A 14,391-nucleotide genomic window follows, 5' to 3' on the forward strand; every position below is an offset into this window, starting at 1 on the left:
GGGTGGTGTCGGGGGAGAGGCTGTGCGGTGTCGGGGGAGAGGCTGGGCGGTGTCGAGGGAGAGGCGAGGCGGTGTCGGGGGAGAGGCTGGCCGGTGTCGTGGGAGAGGCTGTGCGGTGGCAGTGGAGAGGCTGGTCGGTGTCGGGGGAGAGGCTGGGCGGTGTCGGGGGAGAGGCTGGCTTGCGTCGGGGGAGTGGCTGGCCGGTGTCGTGGGAGAGGCTGTGCGGTGTCAGTGGAGAGGCTGGTCGGTGTCGGGGGTGAGGCTGTGCGGTGTCGGGTGAGAGACTGGGTGGTGTCCGTGGATAGGCTGGGCGGTGTCAGGGGAGAGGCTGGGCGGTGTCGGGGGTGAGGCTGTGCGGTGTCGGGTGAGAGACTGGGTGGTGTCCGTGGATAGGCTGGGTGGTGTCGGCGGAGAGGATGGACGGTGTCGGGGGAGAGGCTGGACGGTGTTGGGGTTGTGGCTGGGCGTGTCGGGGGAGAGGGTGGGCGATGTCGGGGGAGAGGCTGGGCGGTGACGGGAGAGAGGCTGGGCGGAGTCGAGGGTGATGCAGGGCGGTGTCGGGGGAGATGCTGGGCGGTGTCGGGGGAGAGGCTGGGCGGTGTCGGGCAGGAAGCTGGGCGGTGTCGGGGTGAGAGGCCGGCCGGCGTCGGTTGGGTAGCTGGGCGATGTCGGGGGAGAGGCTGGGCGGTGTTGGGGGAGAGGCTGGGCGGTGGCGGGGGAGAGAGTGGGCGGTGTCGGGGAGAGGCGGGGCGGTGTCGGGGGAGAGGCGGGGCGGTGTCGGGTGGGAGGCTTGGCGGTGTCGGGGGAGAGGCTGGCGATGTTGGGCAGGAAGCTGGGCGGTGTCGGGGGAGAGGCTGGCTGGTGTCGGGGGAGTAGCTGGCCGGTGTCGTGGGAGAGGCTGTGCGGTGTCAGGGGAGAGGCTGGGCGGTGTCGGGGGTGAGGCTGTGCGGTGTCGGGTGAGAGACTGGGTGGTGTCCGTGGATAGGCTGGGTGGTGTCGGCGGAGAGGATGGACGGTGTCGGGGGAGAGGCTGGACGGTGTTGGGGTTGTGGCTGGGCGTGTCGGGGGAGAGGGTGGGCGATGTCGGGGGAGAGGCTGGGCGGTGACGGGAGAGAGGCTGGGCGGAGTCGAGGGTGATGCAGGGCGGTGTCGGGGGAGATGCTGGGCGGTGTCGGGGGAGAGGCTGGGCGGTGTCGGGCAGGAAGCTGGGCGGTGTCGGGGTGAGAGGCCGGCCGGCGTCGGTTGGGTAGCTGGGCGATGTCGGGGGAGAGGCTGGGCGGTGTTGGGGGAGAGGCTGGGCGGTGGCGGGGGAGAGAGTGGGCGGTGTCGGGGAGAGGCGGGGCGGTGTCGGGGGAGAGGCGGGGCGGTGTCGGGTGGGAGGCTTGGCGGTGTCGGGGGAGTAGCTGGGCGATGTCGGGGGAGAGGCTGGCCAGTGTCGGGTAGGAAGCTGGGCGGTGTCCGGGGAGAGGCTGGTCGGTGTCGGGGGAGAGGCTGGACGGTGTCGGGGGAGAGGCTCTGCGGTGTCGGGGGAGAGGCGGGGCGGTGTCGGGTGAGAGGCTTGGCGGTGTCGGGGGAGAGGCTGGCGGTGTCGGGCAGGAAGCTGGGCGGTGTCGGGGGAGAGGCTGGCTGGTGTCGGGGGAGTAGCTGGGCGATGTCGGGGGAGAGGCTGGGCGGTGTCGGGGGAGGGGCTGTGCAGTGTCAGGGGAGAGGCTGGGCAGTGTCGGGGGAGAGGCTGGGCGGCGTCGGGGGAGATGCTGGGCGGTGTCGGGCTGGAAGCTGGGCGGTGTCAGTGGAGAGGCTGGTCGGTGTCGGGGGAGAGGCTGGACGGTGTCGGGGGAGAGGCTCTGCGGTGTCGGGGGAGAGGCGGGGCGGTGTCGGGTGAGAGGCTTGGCGGTGTCGGGGGAGAGGCTGGCGGTGTCGGGCAGGAAGCTGGGCGGTGTCGGGGGAGAGGCTGGCTGGTGTCGGGGGAGTAGCTGGGCGATGTCGGGGGAGAGGCTGGGCGGTGTCGGGGGAGGGGCTGTGCAGTGTCAGGGGAGAGGCTGGGCAGTGTCGGGGGAGAGGCTGGGCGGCGTCGGGGGAGATGCTGGGCGGTGTCGGGCTGGAAGCTGGGCGGTGTCAGTGGAGAGGCTGGTCGGTGTCGGGGGAGAGGCTGGGCGGTGTCGGGGTAGAGGCTGGCTTGCGTCGGGGGAGAGGCTGGTCGGTGTCGTGGGAGAGGCTGGGACGGTGTCGGGGGAGAGGCTGGACGGTGTCGGGGGAGAGGCTGGGCGGTGTCGGGGGAGAGGCTGTGCGGTGTCGGGGGAGAGGCTGGCGGTGTCGGGCAGGAAGCTGGGCGGTGTCGGGGGAGAGGCTGGCTGGTGTCGGGGGAGTAGCTGGGCGATGTCGGGGGAGAGGCTGGGCGGTGTCGGGGGAGGGGCTGTGCAGTGTCAGGGGAGAGGCTGGGCAGTGTCGGGGGAGAGGCTGGGCGGCGTCGGGGGAGATGCTGGGCGGTGTCGGGCTGGAAGCTGGGCGGTGTCAGTGGAGAGGCTGGTCGGTGTCGGGGGAGAGGCTGGGCGGTGTCGGGGTAGAGGCTGGCTTGCGTCGGGGGAGAGGCTGGCCGGTGTCGTGGGAGAGGCTGTGCGGAGTCAGTGGAGAGGCTGGTCGGTGTCGGGGGAGAGGCTGGGCGGTGTCGGGAAGAGGCTGGGCGGTGTCGGGGGAGAGGCTGGCCGGTGTCGTGGGAGAGGCTGTGCGGTGGCAGTGGAGAGGCTGGTCGGTGTCGGGGGAGAGGCTGGGCGGTGTCGGGGGAGAGGCTGGCTTGCGTCGGGGGAGAGGCTGGCCGGTGTCGTGGGAGAGGCTGTGCGGTGTCAGTGGAGAGGCTGGTCGGTGTCGGGGGAGAGGCTGGGCGGTGTCGGGGGAGATGCTGGGCGGTGTCGGGGGAGAGGCTGGGCGGTGTCGGGGGAGAGGCTGTGCGGTGTCGGGGGAGAGGCTGGGCGGTGTCGGGGGAGAGGCTGTGCGGTGTCGGGGGAGAGGCTGGGCGGTGTCGGGAGAGAGGCTGGGCGGAGTCGAGGGTGATGCAGGGCGGTGTCGGGGGAGATGCTGGGCGGTGTCGGGGGAGAGGCTGGGCGGTGTCGGGCAGGAAGCTGGGCGGTGTCGGGGTGAGAGGCCGGCCGGCGTCGGGGTGGTAGCTGGGCGATGTCGGGGGAGAGGCTGGGCGGTGTTGGGGGAGAGGCTGGGCGGTGGCGGGGGAGAGAGTGGGTGGTGTCGGGGAGAGGCGGGGCGGTGTCGGGGGAGAGGCGGGGCGGTGTCGGGTGAGAGGCTTGGCGGTGTCGGGGGAGAGGCTGGCGGTGTTTGGCAGGAAGCTGGGCGGTGTCGGGGGAGAGGCTGGCTGGTGTCGGGGGAGTAGCTGGGCGATGTCGGGGGAGAGGCTGGCCAGTGTCGGGTAGGAAGCTGGGCGGTGTCCGGGGAAAGGCTGGTCGGTGTCGGGGGAGAGGCTGGGACGGTGTCGGGGGAGAGGCTGGACGGTGTCGGGGGAGAGGCTCTGCGGTGTCGGGGGAGAGGCGGGGCGGTGTCGGGTGAGAGGCTTGGCGGTGTCGGGGGAGAGGCTGGCGGTGTCGGGCAGGAAGCTGGGCGGTGTCGGGGGAGAGGCTGGCTGGTGTCGGGGGAGTAGCTGGGCGATGTCGGGGGAGAGGCTGGGCGGTGTCGGGGGAGGGGCTGTGCAGTGTCAGGGGAGAGGCTGGGCAGTGTCGGGGGAGAGGCTGGGCGGCGTCGGGGGAGATGCTGGGCGGTGTCGGGCTGGAAGCTGGGCGGTGTCGGGAGAGAGGCTGGGCGGTTGTTATAACCTGCCTGCTTACCATTGGCTGGGGACGAATGACAAACCCACAATCCTGTGGGACCATGATCTTCCCCAATGAGGGGGGGGGCGGAGAAACCAAGAGTAAACGCCATGTGTAAATAAAGCTGGCCTGTTTGGAACCAGCAGGAACAAGTGTGCAGCAAGGGAAGTTGCTGCTGGTGCTGTTATAATATATTTGTTACTGTAAATAAATGTTTTTACTTTGTATCCTTAAAACCCGTGCTGGATTCTTCGTGGCCCTCACAAAACTGGCGACGAGGGTTAAAGTGAGTAGCTGACAACACTGCAGAAGCCACCTCCCTGGATTTTTGATGGATACAGGTTGGAAGTTGTATTCTATTATACCATGCCTCTGTACGGACGTTTGGATGTTTTTGATGATGCGCTGGAAAGCTGGAACCTGTACACACAACGAATGCGTAACTATTTCCGGGCAAACAATATCACCGAAAACGAGCGGCAGGTGGTCATATTGCTCACTCCCCCGTGTCGGGGGAGAGGCTGGGCGGTGTCGGGGGAGAGGCTGGGCGGAGTCGAGGGTGATGCAGGGCGGTGTCGGGGGAGGTGCTGGGCAGTGTCGGGCAGGAAGCTGGGCGGTGTCGGGGTGAGAGGCCGGCCGGCGTCGGGGGGGTAGCTGGGCGATGTCGGGGGAGAGGCGGGGCGGTGTTGGGGGAGAGGCGGGGCGGTGTCGGGGGAGAGGCTGGGCGGTGTCGGGGGAGAGGCTGTGCGGTGTCAGTGGAGAGGCTGGTCGGGGGAGAGGCTGGGCGGTGTCGGGGGAGAGGCTGGGCGGAGTCGAGGGTGATGCAGGGCGGTGTCGGGGGAGGTGCTGGGCAGTGTCGGGCAGGAAGCTGGGCGGTGTCGGGGTGAGAGGCCGGCCGGCGTCGGGAGGGTAGCTGGGCGATGTCGGGGGAGAGGCGGGGCGGTTTTGGGGGAGAGGCGGGGCGGTGTCGGGGGAGAGGCTGTGCGGTGTCGGGGGAGAGGCTGGGCGGTGTCGGGGGAGAGGCTGTGCAGTGTCGGGGGAGAGGCTGGGCGGTGTCGGGAGAGAGGCTGGGCGGAGTCGAGGGTGATGCAGGGCGGTGTCGGGGGAGATGCTGGGCGGTGTCGGGGGAGAGGCTGGGCGGTGTCGGGCAGGAAGCTGGGCGGTGTCGGGGTGAGAGGCCGGCCGGCGTCGGGGGGGTAGCGGGGCGATGTCGGGGGAGAGGCTGGGCGGTGTTGGGGGAGAGGCGGGGCGGTGTCGGGTGAGAGGCTTGGCGGTGTCGGGGGAGAGGCTGGCGGTGTCGGGCAGGAAGCTGGGCGGTGTCGGGGGAGAGGCTGGCTGGTGTCGGGGGAGTAGCTGGGCGATGTCGGGGAGAGGCTGGGCTGTGTCGGGGGAGAGGCTGGGTGCTGTCGGGGGAGAGTATGGGCAGTGTCAGGGGAGAGGCTGGGCGGTGTCGGGGGTGAGGCTGTGCGGTGTCGGGTGAGAGACTGGGTGGTGTCCGTGGATAGGCTGGGTGGTGTCGGCGGAGAGGATGGACGGTGTCGGGGGAGAGGCTGGACGGTGTTGGGGTTGTGGCTGGGCGTGTCGGGGGAGAGGGTGGGCGATGTCGGGGGAGAGGCTGGGCGGTGACGGGAGAGAGGCTGGGCGGAGTCGAGGGTGATGCAGGGCGGTGTCGGGGGAGATGCTGGGCGGTGTCGGGGGAGAGGCTGGGCTGTGTCGGGTAGGAAGCTGGGCAGTGTCGGGGGAGAGGCTGGCTGGTGTCGGGGGAGTAGCTGGGCGATGTCGGGGGAGAGGCTGGCCAGTGTCGGGTAGGAAGCTGGGCGGTGTCCGGGGAGAGGCTGGTCGGTGTCGGGGGAGAGGCTGGACGGTGTCGGGGGAGAGGCTCTGCGGTGTCGGGGGAGAGGCGGGGCGGTGTCGGGTGAGAGGCTTGGCGGTGTCGGGGGAGAGGCTGGCGGTGTCGGGCAGGAAGCTGGGCGGTGTCGGGGGAGAGGCTGGCTGGTGTCGGGGGAGTAGCTGGGCGATGTCGGGGGAGAGGCTGGGCGGTGTCGGGGGAGGGGCTGTGCAGTGTCAGGGGAGAGGCTGGGCAGTGTCGGGGGAGAGGCTGGGCGGCGTCGGGGGAGATGCTGGGCGGTGTCGGGCTGGAAGCTGGGCGGTGTCAGTGGAGAGGCTGGTCGGTGTCGGGGGAGAGGCTGGGCGGTGTCGGGGTAGAGGCTGGCTTGCGTCGGGGGAGAGGCTGGCCGGTGTCGTGGGAGAGGCTGTGCGGTGTCAGTGGAGAGGCTGGTCGGTGTCGGGGGAGAGGCTGGGCGGTGTCGGGAAGAGGCTGGGCGGTGTCGGGGGAGAGGCTGGGTGGTGTCGGGGGAGAGGCTGTGCGGTGTCGGGGGAGAGGCTGGGCGGTGTCGAGGGAGAGGCGAGGCGGTGTCGGGGGAGAGGCTGGCCGGTGTCGTGGGAGAGGCTGTGCGGTGGCAGTGGAGAGGCTGGTCGGTGTCGGGGGAGAGGCTGGGCGGTGTCGGGGGAGAGGCTGGCTTGCGTCGGGGGAGTGGCTGGCCGGTGTCGTGGGAGAGGCTGTGCGGTGTCAGTGGAGAGGCTGGTCGGTGTCGGGGGAGAGGCTGGGCGGTGTCGGGGGAGAGGCTGGGCGGAGTCGAGGGTGATGCAGGGCGGTGTCGGGGGAGGTGCTGGGCAGTGTCGGGCAGGAAGCTGGGCGGTGTCGGGGTGAGAGGCCGGCCGGCGTCGGGGGGGTAGCTGGGCGATGTCGGGGGAGAGGCGGGGCGGTGTTGGGGGAGAGGCGGGGCGGTGTCGGTCGAGAGGCTTGGCGGTGTCGGGGGAGAGGCTGGCGGTGTCGGGGGAGAGGCTGGGCGGTGTCGAGGGAGAGGCGAGGCGGTGTCGGGGGAGAGGCTGGCCGGTGTCGTGGGAGAGGCTGTGCGGTGTCAGGGGAGAGGCTGGGCGGTGTCGGGGGTGAGGCTGTGCGGTGTCGGGTGAGAGACTGGGTGGTGTCCGTGGATAGGCTGGGTGGTGTCGGCGGAGAGGATGGACGGTGTCGGGGGAGAGGCTGGACGGTGTTGGGGTTGTGGCAGGGCGTGTCGGGGGAGAGGGTGGGCGATGTCGGGGGAGAGGCTGGGCGGTGACGGGAGAGAGGCTGGGCGGAGTCGAGGGTGATGCAGGGCGGTGTCGGGGGAGATGCTGGGCGGTGTCGGGGGAGAGGCTGGGCGGTGTCGGGCAGGAAGCTGGGCGGTGTCGGGGTGAGAGGCCGGCCGGCGTCGGTTGGGTAGCTGGGCGATGTCGGGGGAGAGGCTGGGCGGTGTTGGGGGAGAGGCTGGGCGTTGGCGGGGGAGAGAGTGGGCGGTGTCGGGGAGAGGCGGGGCGGTGTCGGGGGAGAGGCGGGGCGGTGTCGGGTGGGAGGCTTGGCGATGTCGGGGGAGAGGCTGGGCGATGTCGGGGGAGAGGCTGGCGATGTTGGGCAGGAAGCTGGGCGGTGTCGGGGGAGAGGCTGGCTGGTGTCGGGGGAGTAGCTGGCCGGTGTCGTGGGAGAGGCTGTGCGGTGTCAGGGGAGAGGCTGGGCGGTGTCGGGGGTGAGGCTGTGCGGTGTCGGGTGAGAGACTGGGTGGTGTCCGTGGATAGGCTGGGTGGTGTCGGCGGAGAGGATGGACGGTGTCGGGGGAGAGGCTGGACGGTGTTGGGGTTGTGGCTGGGCGTGTCGGGGGAGAGGGTGGGCGATGTCGGGGGAGAGGCTGGGCGGTGACGGGAGAGAGGCTGGGCGGAGTCGAGGGTGATGCAGGGCGGTGTCGGGGGAGATGCTGGGCGGTGTCGGGGGAGAGGCTGGGCGGTGTCGGGCAGGAAGCTGGGCGGTGTCGGGGTGAGAGGCCGGCCGGCGTCGGTTGGGTAGCTGGGCGATGTCGGGGGAGAGGCTGGGCGGTGTTGGGGGAGAGGCTGGGCGGTGGCGGGGGAGAGAGTGGGCGGTGTCGGGGAGAGGCGGGGCGGTGTCGGGGGAGAGGCGGGGCGGTGTCGGGTGGGAGGCTTGGCGGTGTCGGGGGAGTAGCTGGGCGATGTCGGGGGAGAGGCTGGCCAGTGTCGGGTAGGAAGCTGGGCGGTGTCCGGGGAGAGGCTGGTCGGTGTCGGGGGAGAGGCTGGACGGTGTCGGGGGAGAGGCTCTGCGGTGTCGGGGGAGAGGCGGGGCGGTGTCGGGTGAGAGGCTTGGCGGTGTCGGGGGAGAGGCTGGCGGTGTTTGGCAGGAAGCTGGGCGGTGTCGGGGGAGAGGCTGGCTGGTGTCGGGGGAGTAGCTGGGCGATGTCGGGGGAGAGGCTGGCCAGTGTCGGGTAGGAAGCTGGGCGGTGTCCGGGGAAAGGCTGGTCGGTGTCGGGGGAGAGGCTGGGACGGTGTCGGGGGAGAGGCTGGACGGTGTCGGGGGAGAGGCTCTGCGGTGTCGGGGGAGAGGCGGGGCGGTGTCGGGTGAGAGGCTTGGCGGTGTCGGGGGAGAGGCTGGCGGTGTCGGGCAGGAAGCTGGGCGGTGTCGGGGGAGAGGCTGGCTGGTGTCGGGGGAGTAGCTGGGCGATGTCGGGGGAGAGGCTGGGCGGTGTCGGGGGAGGGGCTGTGCAGTGTCAGGGGAGAGGCTGGGCAGTGTCGGGGGAGAGGCTGGGCGGCGTCGGGGGAGATGCTGGGCGGTGTCGGGCTGGAAGCTGGGCGGTGTCGGGAGAGAGGCTGGGCGGTTGTTATAACCTGCCTGCTTACCATTGGCTGGGGACGAATGACAAACCCACAATCCTGTGGGACCATGATCTTCCCCAATGAGGGGGGGGGGCGGAGAAACCAAGAGTAAACGCCATGTGTAAATAAAGCTGGCCTGTTTGGAACCAGCAGGAACAAGTGTGCAGCAAGGGAAGTTGCTGCTGGTGCTGTTATAATATATTTGTTACTGTAAATAAATGTTTTTACTTTGTATCCTTAAAACCCGTGCTGGATTCTTCGTGGCCCTCACAAAACTGGCGACGAGGGTTAAAGTGAGTAGCTGACAACACTGCAGAAGCCACCTCCCTGGATTTTTGATGGATACAGGTTGGAAGTTGTATTCTATTATACCATGCCTCTGTACGGACGTTTGGATGTTTTTGATGATGCGCTGGAAAGCTGGAACCTGTACACACAACGAATGCGTAACTATTTCCGGGCAAACAATATCACCGAAAACGAGCGGCAGGTGGTCATATTGCTCACTCCCCCGTGTCGGGGGAGAGGCTGGGCGGTGTCGGGGGAGAGGCTGGGCGGAGTCGAGGGTGATGCAGGGCGGTGTCGGGGGAGGTGCTGGGCAGTGTCGGGCAGGAAGCTGGGCGGTGTCGGGGTGAGAGGCCGGCCGGCGTCGGGGGGGTAGCTGGGCGATGTCGGGGGAGAGGCGGGGCGGTGTTGGGGGAGAGGCGGGGCGGTGTCGGGGGAGAGGCTGGGCGGTGTCGGGGGAGAGGCTGTGCGGTGTCAGTGGAGAGGCTGGTCGGGGGAGAGGCTGGGCGGTGTCGGGGGAGAGGCTGGGCGGAGTCGAGGGTGATGCAGGGCGGTGTCGGGGGAGGTGCTGGGCAGTGTCGGGCAGGAAGCTGGGCGGTGTCGGGGTGAGAGGCCGGCCGGCGTCGGGAGGGTAGCTGGGCGATGTCGGGGGAGAGGCGGGGCGGTTTTGGGGGAGAGGCGGGGCGGTGTCGGGGGAGAGGCTGTGCGGTGTCGGGGGAGAGGCTGGGCGGTGTCGGGGGAGAGGCTGTGCAGTGTCGGGGGAGAGGCTGGGCGGTGTCGGGAGAGAGGCTGGGCGGAGTCGAGGGTGATGCAGGGCGGTGTCGGGGGAGATGCTGGGCGGTGTCGGGGGAGAGGCTGGGCGGTGTCGGGCAGGAAGCTGGGCGGTGTCGGGGTGAGAGGCCGGCCGGCGTCGGGGGGGTAGCGGGGCGATGTCGGGGGAGAGGCTGGGCGGTGTTGGGGGAGAGGCGGGGCGGTGTCGGGTGAGAGGCTTGGCGGTGTCGGGGGAGAGGCTGGCGGTGTCGGGCAGGAAGCTGGGCGGTGTCGGGGGAGAGGCTGGCTGGTGTCGGGGGAGTAGCTGGGCGATGTCGGGGAGAGGCTGGGCTGTGTCGGGGGAGAGGCTGGGTGCTGTCGGGGGAGAGTATGGGCAGTGTCAGGGGAGAGGCTGGGCGGTGTCGGGGGTGAGGCTGTGCGGTGTCGGGTGAGAGACTGGGTGGTGTCCGTGGATAGGCTGGGTGGTGTCGGCGGAGAGGATGGACGGTGTCGGGGGAGAGGCTGGACGGTGTTGGGGTTGTGGCTGGGCGTGTCGGGGGAGAGGGTGGGCGATGTCGGGGGAGAGGCTGGGCGGTGACGGGAGAGAGGCTGGGCGGAGTCGAGGGTGATGCAGGGCGGTGTCGGGGGAGATGCTGGGCGGTGTCGGGGGAGAGGCTGGGCTGTGTCGGGTAGGAAGCTGGGCAGTGTCGGGGGAGAGGCTGGCTGGTGTCGGGGGAGTAGCTGGGCGATGTCGGGGGAGAGGCTGGCCAGTGTCGGGTAGGAAGCTGGGCGGTGTCCGGGGAGAGGCTGGTCGGTGTCGGGGGAGAGGCTGGACGGTGTCGGGGGAGAGGCTCTGCGGTGTCGGGGGAGAGGCGGGGCGGTGTCGGGTGAGAGGCTTGGCGGTGTCGGGGGAGAGGCTGGCGGTGTCGGGCAGGAAGCTGGGCGGTGTCGGGGGAGAGGCTGGCTGGTGTCGGGGGAGTAGCTGGGCGATGTCGGGGGAGAGGCTGGGCGGTGTCGGGGGAGGGGCTGTGCAGTGTCAGGGGAGAGGCTGGGCAGTGTCGGGGGAGAGGCTGGGCGGCGTCGGGGGAGATGCTGGGCGGTGTCGGGCTGGAAGCTGGGCGGTGTCAGTGGAGAGGCTGGTCGGTGTCGGGGGAGAGGCTGGGCGGTGTCGGGGTAGAGGCTGGCTTGCGTCGGGGGAGAGGCTGGCCGGTGTCGTGGGAGAGGCTGTGCGGTGTCAGTGGAGAGGCTGGTCGGTGTCGGGGGAGAGGCTGGGCGGTGTCGGGAAGAGGCTGGGCGGTGTCGGGGGAGAGGCTGGGTGGTGTCGGGGGAGAGGCTGTGCGGTGTCGGGGGAGAGGCTGGGCGGTGTCGAGGGAGAGGCGAGGCGGTGTCGGGGGAGAGGCTGGCCGGTGTCGTGGGAGAGGCTGTGCGGTGGCAGTGGAGAGGCTGGTCGGTGTCGGGGGAGAGGCTGGGCGGTGTCGGGGGAGAGGCTGGCTTGCGTCGGGGGAGTGGCTGGCCGGTGTCGTGGGAGAGGCTGTGCGGTGTCAGTGGAGAGGCTGGTCGGTGTCGGGGGAGAGGCTGGGCGGTGTCGGGGGAGAGGCTGGGCGGAGTCGAGGGTGATGCAGGGCGGTGTCGGGGGAGGTGCTGGGCAGTGTCGGGCAGGAAGCTGGGCGGTGTCGGGGTGAGAGGCCGGCCGGCGTCGGGGGGGTAGCTGGGCGATGTCGGGGGAGAGGCGGGGCGGTGTTGGGGGAGAGGCGGGGCGGTGTCGGTCGAGAGGCTTGGCGGTGTCGGGGGAGAGGCTGGCGGTGTCGGGGGAGAGGCTGGGCGGTGTCGAGGGAGAGGCGAGGCGGTGTCGGGGGAGAGGCTGGCCGGTGTCGTGGGAGAGGCTGTGCGGTGTCAGGGGAGAGGCTGGGCGGTGTCGGGGGTGAGGCTGTGCGGTGTCGGGTGAGAGACTGGGTGGTGTCCGTGGATAGGCTGGGTGGTGTCGGCGGAGAGGATGGACGGTGTCGGGGGAGAGGCTGGACGGTGTTGGGGTTGTGGCAGGGCGTGTCGGGGGAGAGGGTGGGCGATGTCGGGGGAGAGGCTGGGCGGTGACGGGAGAGAGGCTGGGCGGAGTCGAGGGTGATGCAGGGCGGTGTCGGGGGAGATGCTGGGCGGTGTCGGGGGAGAGGCTGGGCGGTGTCGGGCAGGAAGCTGGGCGGTGTCGGGGTGAGAGGCCGGCCGGCGTCGGTTGGGTAGCTGGGCGATGTCGGGGGAGAGGCTGGGCGGTGTTGGGGGAGAGGCTGGGCGTTGGCGGGGGAGAGAGTGGGCGGTGTCGGGGAGAGGCGGGGCGGTGTCGGGGGAGAGGCGGGGCGGTGTCGGGTGGGAGGCTTGGCGGTGTCGGGGGAGAGGCTGGCGATGTTGGGCAGGAAGCTGGGCGGTGTCGGGGGAGAGGCTGGCTGGTGTCGGGGGAGTAGCTGGCCGGTGTCGTGGGAGAGGCTGTGCGGTGTCAGGGGAGAGGCTGGGCGGTGTCGGGGGTGAGGCTGTGCGGTGTCGGGTGAGAGACTGGGTGGTGTCCGTGGATAGGCTGGGTGGTGTCGGCGGAGAGGATGGACGGTGTCGGGGGAGAGGCTGGACGGTGTTGGGGTTGTGGCTGGGCGTGTCGGGGGAGAGGGTGGGCGATGTCGGGGGAGAGGCTGGGCGGTGACGGGAGAGAGGCTGGGCGGAGTCGAGGGTGATGCAGGGCGGTGTCGGGGGAGATGCTGGGCGGTGTCGGGGGAGAGGCTGGGCGGTGTCGGGCAGGAAGCTGGGCGGTGTCGGGGTGAGAGGCCGGCCGGCGTCGGTTGGGTAGCTGGGCGATGTCGGGGGAGAGGCTGGGCGGTGTTGGGGGAGAGGCTGGGCGGTGGCGGGGGAGAGAGTGGGCGGTGTCGGGGAGAGGCGGGGCGGTGTCGGGGGAGAGGCGGGGCGGTGTCGGGTGGGAGGCTTGGCGGTGTCGGGGGAGTAGCTGGGCGATGTCGGGGGAGAGGCTGGCCAGTGTCGGGTAGGAAGCTGGGCGGTGTCCGGGGAGAGGCTGGTCGGTGTCGGGGGAGAGGCTGGACGGTGTCGGGGGAGAGGCTCTGCGGTGTCGGGGGAGAGGCGGGGCGGTGTCGGGTGAGAGGCTTGGCGGTGTCGGGGGAGAGGCTGGCGGTGTCGGGCAGGAAGCTGGGCGGTGTCGCGGGAGAGGCTGGCTGGTGTCGGGGGAGTAGCTGGGCGATGTCGGGGGAGAGGCTGGGCGGTGTCGGGGGAGGGGCTGTGCAGTGTCAGGGGAGAGGCTGGGCAGTGTCGGGGGAGAGGCTGGGCGGCGTCGGGGGAGATGCTGGGCGGTGTCGGGCTGGAAGCTGGGCGGTGTCAGTGGAGAGGCTGGTCGGTGTCGGGGGAGAGGCTGGACGGTGTCGGGGGAGAGGCTCTGCGGTGTCGGGGGAGAGGCGGGGCGGTGTCGGGTGAGAGGCTTGGCGGTGTCGGGGGAGAGGCTGGCGGTGTCGGGCAGGAAGCTGGGCGGTGTCGGGGGAGAGGCTGGCTGGTGTCGGGGGAGTAGCTGGGCGATGTCGGGGGAGAGGCTGGGCGGTGTCGGGGGAGGGGCTGTGCAGTGTCAGGGGAGAGGCTGGGCAGTGTCGGGGGAGAGGCTGGGCGGCGTCGGGGGAGATGCTGGGCGGTGTCGGGCTGGAAGCTGGGCGGTGTCAGTGGAGAGGCTGGTCGGTGTCGGGGGAGAGGCTGGGCGGTGTCGGGGTAGAGGCTGGCTTGCGTCGGGGGAGAGGCTGGTCGGTGTCGTGGGAGAGGCTGGGACGGTGTCGGGGGAGAGGCTGGACGGTGTCGGGGGAGAGGCTGGGCGGTGTCGGGGGAGAGGCTGTGCGGTGTCGGGGGAGAGGCTGGGCGGTGTCGGGGGAGAGGCTGGTCGGTGTCGGGGGAGAGGCTGGGCGGTGTCGGGGGAGAGGCTGGGCGGTGTCGGGGGAGAGGCTGGGCGGTGTCGGGGGAGAGGCTGTGCGGTGTCGGGGGAGAGGCTGGGCGGTGTCGGGGGAGAGGCTGGGCGGTGTCGGGGGAGAGGCTGGCTTGCGTCGGGGGAGAGGCTGGCCGGTGTCGTGGGAGAGGCTGTGCGGTGTCAGTGGAGAGGCTGGTCGGAGTCGAGGGTGATGCAGGGCGGTGTCGGGGGAGGTGCTGGGCAGTGTCGGGCAGGAAGCTGGGCGGTGTCGGGGTGAGAGGCCGGCCGGCGTCGGGGGGGTAGCTGGGCGATGTCGGGGGAGAGGCGGGGCGGTGTTGGGGGAGAGGCGGGGCGGTGTCGGTTGAGAGGCTTGGCGGTGTCGGGGGAGAGGCTGGCGGTGTCGGGGGAGAGGCTGGGCGGTGTCGAGGGAGAGGCGAGGCGGTGTCGGGGGAGAGGCTGGCCGGTGTCGTGGGAGAGGCTGTGCGGTGTCAGTGGAGAGGCTGGTCGGTGTCGGGGGAGAGGCTGGGCGCTGTCGGGGGAGAGGCTGGCTTGCGTCGGGGGAGAGGCTGGCCGGTGTCGTGGGAGAGGCTGTGCGGTGTCAGTGGAGAGGCTGGTCGGTGTCGTGGGAGAGGCTGTGCGGTGTCAGTGGAGAGGCTGGTCGGTGTCGGGGGAGAGGCTGGGCGGTGTCGGGGGAGAGGCTGGGCGGTGTCGGGGGAGAGGCTGGGCGGTGTCGGGTGAGAGGCTGTGCGGTGTCGGGGGAGAGGCTGGGCGGTGTCGGGGGAGAGGCTGGCCGGTGTCGTGGGAGAGGCTGTGCGGTGTCAGTGGAGAGGCTGGTCGGTGTCGGGGGAGAGGCTGGGCGCTGTCGGGGGAGAGGCTGGCTTGCGTCGGGGGAGAGGCTGGCCGGTGTCGTGGGAGAGGCTG

Source organism: Scyliorhinus torazame, chromosome 3 (genome assembly GCF_047496885.1).
Source record: "Scyliorhinus torazame isolate Kashiwa2021f chromosome 3, sScyTor2.1, whole genome shotgun sequence".
NCBI classification, from domain to species: domain Eukaryota; kingdom Metazoa; phylum Chordata; class Chondrichthyes; order Carcharhiniformes; family Scyliorhinidae; genus Scyliorhinus; species Scyliorhinus torazame.